This window comes from Diospyros lotus, chromosome 6 (genome assembly GCF_014633365.1).
Source record: "Diospyros lotus cultivar Yz01 chromosome 6, ASM1463336v1, whole genome shotgun sequence".
NCBI lineage: Eukaryota > Viridiplantae > Streptophyta > Magnoliopsida > Ericales > Ebenaceae > Diospyros > Diospyros lotus.
The window spans coordinates 29845609-29855893 of record NC_068343.1 but is presented as its reverse complement, the minus strand read 5'-3'; positions in this window follow the sequence as shown (position 1 = coordinate 29855893).

Below are 10285 nucleotides of genomic sequence, written 5' to 3'. Positions count from 1 at the left end.
ATTTATGGTGTACACTGACACCTCTAGAAATGGGTTAGGGTGTGTGGTGATGCAGCACGATAGAGTCATTGCCTATGGATCCCAACAGCTCAAGAACCACGAGAGAAACTACCCGACTCACGATTTGGAGTTAGCTGCAGTAGTATTTGCCTTAAAAATTTGGAGACATTATTTGTATGATGAGAAGTTCAAAATTTTTACCGATCACAAGAGTCTACAATACGTCTTCTCGCAAAAAGAATTAAACATGAGGCAACGGAGATGGATGGAGCTGTTAAAAGATTACGACTGCACTATTCAATACCATCCCGATAAAGCTAATGTTGTAGCAGATGCCCTAAGCAGGAAAGAAACCATCTGTGTGGCCGGAATGATGGTGGCATAATGGAAGCTAGTTGAAGCCTTTAGCCTGATGACGGTAGAAGTAATTTCCCGAGAAAACTCTGCATACGCAGCTAGTCTCACGCTACAACCAGAATTAATGAATCAGATACGACAAGCCTACTCAGAAGACTCTCGAATTAAGATGTGGGTTGACGAGCATGGGCGAGTAAAGAGACCAGAATTTGAGGTAAGAGAAAACATCCTTCATTTTCAAGGTAGGATATATGTACCTCGTGTGAGGGAATTGCGGCAAGTAATTTTGGGAGAAGCCCATCGATCCAGATACTCGATACACCCTGGAGCCACCAAGATGTACCAAGACTTGAAGGCTGTATATTGGTGGCTAGGAATGAAGAAAAGTGTGGCAAGATACGTAAGTCAATGCGACACGTGTCAAAGAATCAAGATTGAGAATCAGAAACCGGGTGGAAGTTTACAACCATTAGAAATCCCAGAGTGGAAATGGGAACACATTACGATGGATTTCATGACTGGATTGCTAAGAAGTCCTAAAAGAAATGATGTTATCTGGGTGATAGTTGACAGATTGTCTAAATCTGCTCATTTCTTAGCCATGAAAGTAAGCCAACCGATCAGCAAATTAGCCCAACAGTATGTGAACGAGATCATCAGGTTTCATGGAGTGCCTGTAAGCATTGTATCAGACCGCGACCCGAGGTTCACTTCTAGGTTTTTGGGGAAGTCTGCAAGAGAGTTTAGGTACTCAGCTTAGGCTAAGTACAGCCTATCATCCCTATACATATGGTCAATCAGAAAGGACCATTCAAACCCTAGAAGACATGCTGCGAGCTTATGCTATTGATTTTCCAAGTAGCTGGGAGGAGCATTTGCCATTAGTAGAGTTCGCTTACAATAATAGCTACCACGGCAGCATTGGAATGGCCCCCTATGAAGCCCTGTACAGACGAAAATGTAGGTCCCCGATATGTTGGACTGAGGTAGGTGAACGTCAAATCTTGGGACCCGAGATAGTTCAGGAGACAACCGAAAAGATAAAGATCATTTGAGAAAGAATCAAGGAAGCTCAGGACCATCAGAAGTCCTACGCAGATACGAGGAGAAGGAAATTAGAGTTCTAAGTAGGCGACAAAGTATACCTAAAGATATCTCCACTAAGAATGGTGACCAGAAGTAATAAGAAAAAGGGCAAGTTAAGCCCCCGGTATATAGGACCATACGATATAGTGGAAAGAATTGGACCGGTCGCTTATCGACTAGCTCTACCCTTGGCTCTATCAAACCTTCACGATGTGTTTCATGTGTCGCAACTTCGTAAGTATGAGCCAGATCCCTCCCAGGTAATGCCAGCTAAAGCTATCGAGATCCAAGAAAATCTTTCGTACATTGAAAAACTAGTCCGCATTTTGGATCATAGGGATCAGGTCCTAAGGAATAAGACAATTCCCCTAGTGCAAGTTTTATGGAGAAACCTGATGAGCGAAGAGATAACTTGGGAGTGAGAGGAAGATATGAGGCTCAATTTTCCATACCTATTCGAAGACCCCATAGTAGAATGAGTGAGGAATGATCAAATTTCGATGACAAAATTTTTGTAAGGAGGAGAGAATATAATACCCTTAGTTATCGTGATTTATAAATCGAAATTTTGTGTTTTTAAGACCCTAAAGAAATTATTAGAATTTTAAGATAAGTATAAATTATTTTATTTAGTGTTTAAATAGGATTTTTTTTTTGTGTTGTTGTATATATAATTTAGTATGTATGTATGTATATAGCTTACTGTATATATAAATCAGTATGTATGTATGTATGTATGTAAATTCGTATGTATATATGATATATATAGGTATATATCTGTATATGTGTATATAAAAAAACTAAAAAAAATCCAGAAAATCTGGATTGTACAGAGCAGACGCGCAGCCAGAGCATAGCCGCGCCTGCAATCGAAAATCAGGGAGAAGAGGGGGCATTTAATGCCGAGGTGACCGTCAGAATGGCTTCTAGGGCACGTGGGTGTCCCGATGGGACGTTCGCAGCGGAGCTTTGGCTATAAATAGCCGAGTTCGCGCATGCCCCATTCATCCAAAAATTTTGTGGCTTAGATCGGTCGATTGAGAAAGTGTTTGAGAGATTTGAGAGTGGGGTCTTGGTCCTTGAGTCGTGGGCAACGTTTCTGGAGCATTTGGTGGCCAACGGAGCAGCGGGGAAGGTGATCCGAGCTCTCGTCGGAAAATCGCGCCTCGCCAAAGCCGAGACTTCATCGCACAAATCGAAGTATTTTGCTATGTTTTTTCGCAAATCTAAGGCAATATTCTGGTTCATGAGGTCGAGATTAAGGGAAAGGGAAGCTTTATTTGAAGCTTGGAGGTCGGAATCATCGTCGGCGGCGAGGCAGCTACCGGAGATGATGAAGCAGTCGGGCGCGTGGCTGCACACGCCCGCGAGTAGGAAGAAGGCGCGTGCCTTCCATGCGCCCGACAGAAAAGAAAATAAAAAGAAAAGAAAAATAAAAATAAAAGAAATAAAATTTTGCAAATTTTTTTTATTAAATCTGGAATTTTGTTTATGTCATGTTTTGTGAAAAATATTTTCAGAAAATGTTAAATTAGCCATTTATTTAAATAGTTCCTCTATTATGGAAATAAGGAAAAATAGGAATTTAATTCAAAAATTCCAAGAAAATTCCAAAATGTTAGAAATGTTATTTAAAGAATATTAGAAAAGAGAAATTAGATTTTATGAAAGTCTAGATAATTTTTATGCAATTTTGAAGAGATAAGGCATAGAAATAAAAGAAAAATTGAAGAAATTATGAAAAATAGTAAAATGATATACTAAAAATAAGTTTAATGTTCTAGGAGTCCTTGAGGGCGAGAAGTTTAAGAAATAGCCGCTTGGAACAATTTTCGAGGCCGACACGCCTTTCAAGACAACTTATCAGTAAGTGTATTGTTTCGAACTTAGTACGGTTATAAATGTTTACCTTCGAGAATGCTTTTATCATATCAGCATGCTATGATATGAACCCAACACGTAGACTACATCAATGATATGATTATAAAATGCATAAATACACGTTGATATTGTTGATCACACGCATATGAGGCCGTAGGGAGTACGAACTAGCACCGCTGCCTTAACAAGGGTGCACCCATTCACCCCGGCTTCGAAAGAGGTGGCCGCTAAAATGATAGGTAGCATGAGGGGTGCAGTTGACACCTACGATGAAAGACATTGCATACACTCTTGACATAACATTATGTACCCTTACTTAGATGGTTTATCATCTAACTTGGGTTCACCCCTGGAACATTCAACGTTCTAGTCAGGACTTGCAGTGATGACACCGAGGTTGGAGATGTGTAGTGATGCGAGACATCAGGAAATGAGGAAATGTGCCATGTTATGATGTAATATGAATAAGTTTAAGAATTATGTACAATTTTTTTATTTTCAGAAGCTTATGTAATAACTTTGTAATAAATATTATGTCCAGTTATTCATGTATGTATTGCCATGAGCAAGTTCGATTCAGCTTTCGCTTTGTATTTATTTTCTAGTGTAAACATCTCGTCTAGCACTAGATAAGGTCTTAGGGAATTTCGGGGATAATGTAACTAAAAAAAATATAGACCAAATTTCCTAAGGCATAACACGCCCTGAAGAGGTGGGCTGTTACATTAGCTCTTCCTATCATTGTGAAGCAAAATTCACCAAGGGTTGAATTGTTCACCCACTAATAGGGAACGTGAGGTGGGTTTAGATAGTCATGAGACAGGTTAGTTTTACCCTACTGATGACAGTGTCGCAATAGTAATTCAATCTAGTAAGAGAAGAATTGTTGATTCACATAATTGGTCATCGTGCTTGGTTGAAAAGCTAATGGCATGAAGCTATCTTGTGTTGGATTATAACTGAACGCCTCTAAGTCAAAATCCGGGCTAGAAGGCTAAAAGGCTAGAAGCGATGCATGCACCTACCGTTTGTTTGTTGACCAGCAATAAAGGCCTCGGCTCCCAAAGGCATGTTTCGTTGGCGCACCTTATGTAGGGGACGAGCCATGCAAGACGCCATGAAGTGCAATTCCTATCAACCCATCGACCAGCGAGTAGAATCTTTTTCAAATGGCTTAAATATGTGACAGGGTATTGTAAGTGGTAGAGTGACCTTATTGCCACGATCCATTGAGATTTATCCCTTGTCGCTCCGATTCATCCCTCCCCCATTTCAAAATTTCAAAAACTAGAAAACAAGCTTCGGAGGTTCATCGTCGCTGCTCAGCGAGTGAGTTAAGGGCCCAGCCTTAGTAGGGTTTTTGTCCCATGCATGCCTGCTTTTTTCCCTTGATGTATTGGTCGAGTCATGTCTTATATCGTGAACTTGAGGTGAGTGCTCTTAGTCAGGGGTAGGCATTGCTTGCACGGATTGCTCGCGCAAGCCACCGACGGGCATGCCAATGGTGCCAGCATTGATATCCCACGATGTGCTTGGCATGCTCATAAAGGGTTTCCATGACTTCCAAGTGTGAATGTGCAATGCCTTGTTGACATACTTAGCATGCAACCAAGGATTGTCAACACATGACTTGCTGACCATGTGACGCGATGCTTGCATGCCATCGTGGGCTATTAAGGCGTGCCTTGTGTGGCTGCCCATAGGGGGTCACCATGGCATGCCTAGCATGCCCACACTGGGTGCCATGGAATCGCCCGCGTGGATGCACTTCAAGTTGCCCATGGGGGTAACCTGTGTGCAAGGCGTCATGCTTGTGCGCGCTCGACGTGTCCTACTTGTGCCTGCTCAATGCATCATGCCTATCTGCGAGGCATCATGCCTGTGCGTACTCGGTACCCTACTTGTGAGCGTGGCTTATGCACAGGGCATCCTGCTTGTGCGCGGGGTGCCATGCCCGTGCATGCTCAATGTTCGATTCCTACCATTGCGTAAAATTAAATACCCTAAAGAGACACACACAAGGGGGTCACACTTGTCAACGTACGAGATTTATGTAGTATAGAATTTCAAATTGGTAAGTGCAGCTCATATCCACAGGGAAGTCAATTATTAAAAAAAGAAATAAAGACGGTGCATGAAAGTAAATTGTGATGTAGTGTAATGTGATATGGGAAAAAATGAGATAGTGAATTAACACTGAAAATAAAACGTCTTGGGACAAGACAATTTCAGTGTCGATCCATTTATTCCCCAAGTAAGCAAAAAATTATAGTATCATCAGATTTGAAAATTAGATTACAAAATTTTGCTATTAATTACGTTTTGGGATGATGATAGTTCTATTTCAAGCATTCTCCATACATGGCATGAGATAATCTAACTTAAGCAACCACCATAAATCAAAATACAATTACATTGCATTTAGACTTGGGTATGGTATGATGGTATTACTAGGTCTAAGAATCTCCAAACATGTCAATTTGAATCTTAAATTTGAGCAGTAACATCAGGCCATTCAATTAACTCTTTAAACTTCTTTAATTATGGCCCAGATTAATTATAAATGTCAATTTTTTTGTATTATTCTGAAAATAGTATATAATATGAATAATTATTTAATTTAAGTATCAATATAAAACCAAAATAAGGATATAATTTATTAAAATTTAGAAAAAAATTAATTCCTAATCACTCAGCCCTCTGCCCGTGAGCGCAACTTGCACACGGGGCATCTTACCTGTACTTGCTCTCGCGTCCTGCTTGTGCGGGCTCTCCACCTTTCCCACGGCCACGCCCTGCGCATGGGGGCTTATCGCATCCTACCCGTGCGCGATGGACACCCTACCTGTGTGCAAGGCATCCTGCCCATTCCCACTCAATACCCTACTTGCTCATGTGGCCTATGCACAAGGCGTCCTGCCAGTGCACTCTCGGCACCTTGCCTGTGCGTGGGGCGTTATGCCCATGAGAGCTTGAGACCCTGCCAGTAGGCGCAGCACCCTACCTGCGCGTGAGGTGTCCTACCCGGGCACACTCAACTCCCTGCTTGCGCTCAGGGTGTCCTGCCTGTACACGTGCGCAAGACAGACTACTTGCAGGTGCAACCTATACGCGGGGCGTATTGATTGTGCGTGCACGCATGGCATACTGCTAGCAGCCCGCACTGGCCGTTTGACTCAAAATTTCAAAAAAAATAAAAAAATTAAATTTTTCAAAAAAAAGGAAAAATGTTATGGAGTCCTAGATAATGTTATTCTAAGGTTGTGTGCAAAAAAATTGCATAAAAATGTTTAAAGCCCTCAAATGCCCATATGCAGTTCATAAAAAATGAGTATCTTCCCATTGAGGTTGTTAAGTGTTGTTTAAGCATATACAGGGGGGCACATCTACTCTACCAGGCTCAAGCTGCTGACAAGTCTAGGTGCCCTTCCTCCTAGGGTCTTAGCAAAACCCCATGGGGGATTTTCCCCACCATGCCACCCGTCCCTCTCTACTATATGATGCACACGATGCCTAACAAAGCTTGAACACCACAAATTTGGCACATCAGTCCCACGTGCCCCCAAGCATGCTGGATGCGATGCAATGGCTAGTGTTATGCTTAGTTAATGCAACGGTGTTTTGGTGCTCTTGACCCTTGCTCGGAATGTGCCCACGATGGGCTCTCACACGCTGTCCCGCATCAGAAACGAATCACCCCACTTGCCTAGCGAAGCTGGCACAATGCGCAACTGACACACCCGATTTGCGTGCCCTCAAGCATATGATTTGTGGTGCAATGGCTAGTGCCATGCTCAGCAAATGCAATGGTGAGCGGGGTGGCTCCTGACCTTTACGAGATAGCCCCTTTCACGATGCACTTGAACACTCTGTCTCGCCTAGGAAACTAATCGCCCGGCTTGCCAATCGAAGCTGACACGGTGCACATCCGGCTTGCGTGCCCCTAGGCATGCAGGTCGTGGTTATAATATCTGAGAATTTTTAAAAGTATTCAAGTGGAATTTACCTTGGGCCATAACTGAAATTTTTAAATAAATTAGGGTTATAATATAATTTCTCATAGTTATGAGATACCGAATCGACTGTAGAGAATGTCTTGGAGTTTAGATATCTGAGGAAAAGGACATAGGATTGACGAGCTTTCTGAGATAGTATTTATGGTATTAAAATAAATCAAAAATGAGACTATTTTTAGTACAACTATGATTTAAACTGAAAAAACAAATCGTTGTAGAAGATTTTTAGGAAGTCAACGGAACTCTAGTGGGGCTCCGGTTTTATGTAAAGATCAACCCTAAGGTGGTTTCGAGATGAAACAAAGGTCCTATGAGGGCGTTGAGACAAAATCATCCTTATTGAGTAAGCTTTGAGTTATTATTTTTACTTTTTAATTATCATACTACAAATTAATTCAATGGTTGAGGGTGTATTTGTAATAAATGAAATGCCCAAGCCAAATAAAGATGAAACATGGGGGTCTAAATGTGTAATTTTTCATATATATTTGTGTAATATATAGATATGTTATATATATATATATGTCTGTGCGCGTGTGTGGTGGCCATGCCTTTGCAAACTTTATGGCTGCAAATGGAGTGTTTTATATGCAAGAAGGGATGGCCAAGGCAATGAGGAGAGATAGTGGGTTGCCTATAAATAGAGGTAGAGATTGAGAGAAATGAGGAAGAATAAATGGGAAATGAAATAAGAACCGTGGTAGAGAAAACGGCGGTAATGGAGGCTAGGCAGGCTGTAGTGGTGCGCTAGTGGTGATCGAGATGGCAGCCGGAGTTGGACACAATAGCAAATAGTAGACGAAGTGGGCAGCGGCCATAGCAGCACGCAGCAGTCGGGCAGCGAGCAGGGCGCGACCAACGAGGTAGGCAGTGGTGGTGGTGGGTGGTTGCGTGGCGGTTGAAGGCGGCTGACGTGGGTCAAGGTGGACGGCAATGGTGGGGCTGTGATGGTTGGGCTGTGATGGTTGGGCATGGAGGCAATTCGCACAAGAAGAATGAGGGAGAAGAAGAAGAGAAGAAAAAAGAAAAAGAAAAAGAAAATAGAAGAAAATAGAGAAAAAGAAAGAAAAATGGAAAAAATAGAGAAAAACTTCTAAAAAATTTCAAAAAATTGGAAAAAAATTTGGGAATTAATTTGGAGCTAGAGGAGCATGCCAGAGGCTAAGAAATTGTCTGGGCATGCGTTTTGAGGTTATGACACGTATATCAAGGAAGCCTGAGAGGCTAACACTACAACAAAAACAGACATTAACGACCAAAAATTACTGACGACATTAGTTTTGGTCGTTAATGTAGTACTATTAACGACTAAACATAAATCCCGTCATTATAAGATAAAAGAGCAGGCAGGGAAAATGAGGGAATGGGAGCGGATGCCCAAATCTCCCCATTTGAGATACAACACATACGCCTCGCTAATGACTAGGAGATATCAGATTCTTCGAGAGGTCTATAACTTAGAGATTATTCAAATCCCTAACAATCGAGGACAACATTGTTGGGATTACATAGATTTTATCATATACGTAGCGGAATAGGAATTTAATTTGCAAGTATTTGATTTTTTAGAAACTATGATTTACAAATTGAAGGCAAAAACAAAAGATTATCTCTTTGATGAAATTCGATTTCACCGTTAGGTTTCCTGCTGTATAATTCTCTAAGTGTAGGATGCTGAGTCAGTCCACCCGAAAACACTTCTATTCAAGAATATAAAGAGAAATGGAAGTGAAAGAAATTTTTCTAAAAAATTTCTTCCTCACTTTTGGATTCACACACTTACTTCTTTAAGAACTCTCTCAATTATCAAATGATTCAAGAGGAAGAAATAAAGGGTTAATGGAGCTATTTATATTGTTCCAACATAACTCTACTCTTTTAAGGGGCTGGGCTTCTTAAGCGCATTCCATTTAATGTTATTGGACTAAGCCTAATCCATTGGAGTTTACTTGTGTTAAATCCAATCCATTAGTGTCATTGAGCCTAACCTAATGCGCTAGCAAAAGGTCCAATTTAATTAATGATTAAATAATTATATTCACAATATAATTATTTAATTATTCATATTTATCTAATAAATAAATTCACTATTATTAGTAATTATAAAATTACTAATTTATGGTCAACAGGTCGAATCTCTTAATCTCGTCATATGACCAAATCCAAAATCAATCTTAACTAATTATGACACAACCTTATGGAACAAATTCAATTGACATATTACATTGGCCAAGGATTTATCGTCAAGTAATTATTGAATCGCATAGGATATCCTCCTCATAAATTTCGAGGTGATAGATTCCATGTCTGATGCACACATACCTCATGTATCACTAAACTAGGCACATACATACGTATGATTATTCCTGATTAAAACAATCATATAATATCGTTGATATCCTAATCCACCAACACATAGATATCCATGTCATCTCAGGTCTAAGGACTAGTTGCACATCGCAGTTAATATTGAATCATTGGCCCGTGAGAAATAATCCACATGATTCAATGTTAATAGTCTCGTTCAGTGAACTCGTTCCTATAGCGAGCACCCACTCATCTTCCTTCTATATCTTATACAGAATGACACGAGCCTCACCAACCGTATGTTTTCAGTATCTTATATTGAACAGGGAGGAAGACAATGTGTTGGCCTATACGAGTTGCTATTATCTAGATTAGAAACTCTACGACTAGGAACTTGGTTATAGTATAACGAATTGTGAATTATTCGTAACTCATATTCTTAACACTTAACAAATGGTATTCACTCCTTACTATACTAATAGATATATATATATATTAATTTAAATCATATTGTAATTTAAATAAAACATAAACTTGTCATTTAATAATATTGAAAGAATTACAAGATCGAGTCCATTTGTGTCACTAGAATCAATCTTCAGGGATCATATCTAACAATCTTCCACTAGCACTAAGAC